Consider the following 4,435-nt stretch of genomic DNA (forward strand, 5'->3'; position numbering starts at 1 on the left):
TCTATGATTAGTTGCAGTAGAACCCCTCATCCAGTATTATTTCTGTGTTAAATAGAGTAATTGTAAGGATGTGTGAAATAAAAAATTTTAAAAAGGTGAATATCTAGACAGCATATAAACTAGACCTGCGGAAACAGAGTTTTCTGGGGGAAACTCAATCAATGTTAGACAAGTCCTTCATTACTCATTAGGTTCTAGAATCATGTTCCGGGATCTAGCAAAGGCAAGGTGCTAAGCTTCAAACAAAATTTGAGGGCTACGGGATTTTTATGCCTTAAAAGTGCAGCTTATATAACTTGGCAGGTGAGTAAACAGAATCACCCCTTCTGCTGCCTACTAAGATGAACTGCCTTAGGCACTCATCTACAGCTGGTTTTCATGAACATTTTCAGAAGACCTTATGTGTATCCTGTCTGGCCACTCACATTTGTTAATCTGTCATTCTTGATAAAATTAATCCACACATCCCAGCATTCTAACAAATAAACCCCAACATTTCAGTGAGAGCATATTGAAAAGAATTTTTTTCTCTTATCTAACAGAACTACTAGTTCTTTCTATTATGCAGAAGGCTGTCTTCCATGAAGCAAATCAGAGAAACAGTTCATTTCAGTATATGGTTCTGGTCAATAAAAGTAAAAACAGGTAGGGAGTGCATTGAGTGGGCACAGAGCATACATATGATTTTTTCCTTTGTGTTGGCCCAAAAGTGGTACATAGGATTTTGTCAAGAACTATGAAAAGTCGGAATTTAACTTACTTGCAATTTAACAAGTTAGACTGCCTCAATTTCATGGATACTGCAGAAGACATGAAATTTCTCACTCAGAAACAAAGGACAGTTTATTACTTACCCCAACAGCAGTAACCAGAGTATCAATATATATTTTGCTCCTATACTCTTGAGTCCTCATATTAATATTGGTGACACCACGAGGACCAGATAATATTTGCACATAGAGTGAGTTACATTCTACTGGAGAGGAACCCTAAGTTTAGGGAATGTGAATATTTAGCAATGGGCAAGACACATGCCTGTTGTTTGCTCTGAGGGGAATATTAACTTTATTATAGGAGGCAGTGAGTATGCATACTCTGTCCTGCGGGACATACTATTTCTATGCATACATTCCTGAAGATTGCTCAAGGAAACAATATTCAGTGCCTTTGCTTGTAAGACATGGAGACCTAAGAGATCCTGTAGAGAATTGTTTCACCAAAATATCCATCCATCCTTTTGACATCATCTTGGTTGTTAATAAAATTTCTGTTTAGATTATGCTATTCCATTAGCTACTCAAAAAATATGGCAAAGTCCTTCATTTTTCTTGTATAGCCTTTAGTTAAGGCTATTATCAATAGGACTCCAAGAAGCCAGATGTGGTCTATCTATAATATTAATCTCAAGCAAGCCTTGCAATGTCCCAGCAGAATAAGTCTACCTTACATCTACCAATAAGATCTACCTTAGAAAGCCAGGTGGCTTTTTCAAATTTCTTCATTGAAATTGGCCCATGACATCAATCCAGCAGGTTATGTGATCATATAGACTACTCTTTGGTTCTTAAGGATAAAGTCTAAGGCGATTCTAGCTTGTGAATTAAGACTGACTTGAATGTTTCTAAAGCCCAAATGGCATCATGCCAGCTGAAGTGAGCACATATACTGTATGACCTTTTCTAAACGGCTGATTCCCATTGTAGGGAAATTGACCTAATTCATGAGCAGTTATACTTCCAGGAAGTTCTCTCAAGTAAACAAGGGTAGCCACATTTGGGGTAGCTCTCAGTAGTTACCTAATGACTACCTGATCTAATGTCAATGTTCTCAAAAACACTTTGAATTTTCCTAATAATTACCATTAAAGTATAAGTAAATATAAGTTAGGGTGAAAGGCAAGTTAATAACTAATTTCTATACAAAAAAATGTAGTCATAGGGTACAAATTATGCTCTAGAATAAGAGACTTGTTTGCAACTATTGGTAGCCCTTTCTCAGGTACCTACATCTTTCTGGGGTCCTGGCTTGTGGGACCTCTGACATGGCCTTAGGATTTACTATTCATCTTGAATAATTTAGTCCAGTTATTGATTTGGAAGGACTACTTGAAAGCAGTCAGTCAAACCATGTCACTATCCATATGCAATCATTTGTCTCATGGAATGAATGAGTTATAGCTGTAGCAATGGAGATTGAAAAGATATTTGGAGGTGATGATATTTGCCTTATATGGAAGGTGAAGGAGCTAGAGCTACCCTCTGCTGTCCCAATAGAGTTATCAATGAGATAGATCAAATTGTGTTTGAGCCATTTAGTAGTGATAAATTGTTGACCCAGCAGTATTAAAATCAAAGAAGCTTCAAACTGTTTGTGAGAGAATATATTAGTCAAGGTCTCCAAAGAGACAGACCCAAAACAGAAACGATATATAAGAAGAGATTTATTATCAGAGATTGGCTTCTGTGATTATGGAGGCTGAGTTGTCCCATGATCTATCATCTGCAAGTTCGAAGCCCAGAAAAGCTGGGGATGTAAATCCAGCCCAAGCCCAAAAGCCTAACAACTAGGGAAGACAATCATGTAAGTTCCAGTCTTATAGTGGGGCCAGAATCAAGAGCACTGATGTCTGAGGGCAGAGACAATGAATTATTTAGTTCAACTGGAGAGAGTGAACTTGCCCTTTATCCATCTTTTGTTCTACTGGCCCTCAGTGGGTTGGATGATGTCCACCTGCATGGTGAGGGCCATCTTCTTTACTCGATTTACTGATTCAAATGATGATTTCTTATAGAAATCCTGACAGACACACCCAGAAAGAATGTATTACCAGCTATCTGATCATCCTTTTGCCACAGGTTAACAGATAAAATTAACCATCACATAGCATATAATGGGTCATTTTTCTCCCATAAGGAAGTCTTCTTGGGTAGTCAGAAAGCTGAAAAAAAAAAAAAATCAATGTTCTTTCTTCTCCCTATATCTGGGGATCTAAGGTATTTCTTTCCAAAGTATGAGTCTCTCAGATGAACAAGTTATTGCTGATAATAGCTCTATCTCTATCACAGGTCCCCTTTTTAAATGTAAATTGTTCATATAAATATAGATTTTCTTTATTTACAAAATCTACTCTCCTTTCACAGCTTCTGTGTCTGCAGTTTCTCAAAATAACCAGCTCAAACTAATTCTTATGCCAAGAGGCATTATTTTGGGCGGTGAGATATTTTGCTACCTTTCAGCAGTTCCAGTCAGAAAGGAGTCACTGGCACAGCAGATCTGAAATACAGCTGGACCAATGTTTGGCATTTCTTGATTAGTTTTCAAGATCTGAGGATAACCCTCCATGTCAGCTGCACTCTCTGGATTTCTCCTTTTTTTATGGAAGGTAGGACACTTCTGAAGCTGAATAATTTTATCAGTCTGTTTCCTGCCAGTAGAATTTTGGAGATCCGACAACTGCCTTTTATTTTATACTCTGTCACTTTCAGTCCAATAAGCGGAAGTTTTAGGGGTTTTCTTATGAGCTTTTCTTTTCTTTCTTTTTTTTTTTTTTAAATAAATTTCTCAAAACTTTCTAGCTCTCCCTTTGATTTCAATGGGGTTAGCTTCATTTGACAAAATTCACCTCCACAGATTTTTCCAAATTAATCCTTTCTATGTTTTAGTTTTCTGCTGTGATAGATAAGGGTCAATGCTCTAAGCCTCCTGGAGGCCCTGGGGTTTGATTAAGAGGATCAATGAGACACACCCTTAATCTCTTGAAAGGGTGCTTTGTATGAATGAATGTTCTTTGTATTTTTTCTGAAATTTTAGCAAAGGTTTATACAGCTACCATCCTTGATTTTTTCCCCTAAGCCAAGAATTCCGAAGTGATGTCTGAATTTTGCATCTTTTGCCATTTTATATGGCGAGAATTTCCAGATTCATCAAGTTCTGATTCTTTTTTGTTTAGCAGTTTTAGCCTCAGTTTCTTTCTTCTGCATTTTACTATAAGCAGAAGAAAGAAACCATTATACTATAAGCAGAAGTAACCCTTCATTACTGTGCTTGGAAATCTTTTTACTCAACAAACAAGTTCATCACTTACAATTTTGCTTTTCCTCTGACATCAGAAGATAGTTTTGCTGAACTTTCTTCACCATATAGATTGAAAGGTGAGAATCCTGGGGAGCTACCCTACATTTGCTGTCATCCCAAATCCCAGTTAGCTACAACTGCATTTTTTCCCTCTCTCAATCATCTTCTACTTAAGCACAAACCTTTGTCTGGAAAATTCATATACAAGAAGTACAAGGAAATTTTTGTAAAACTTAAAGAAATCCATTACAGGGCAGCCTGGGTGGCTCAGCGGTTTAGTGCTGCCTTCAGCCCAGGGTGTGATCCTGGAGACTCGGGATAGAGTCCCACGTCAGGCTCCCTGCGTGGAGCCTGCTTCTCC

The sequence above is a fragment of the Vulpes lagopus genome, chromosome 8, assembly GCF_018345385.1.
Source record: "Vulpes lagopus strain Blue_001 chromosome 8, ASM1834538v1, whole genome shotgun sequence".
NCBI lineage: Eukaryota > Metazoa > Chordata > Mammalia > Carnivora > Canidae > Vulpes > Vulpes lagopus.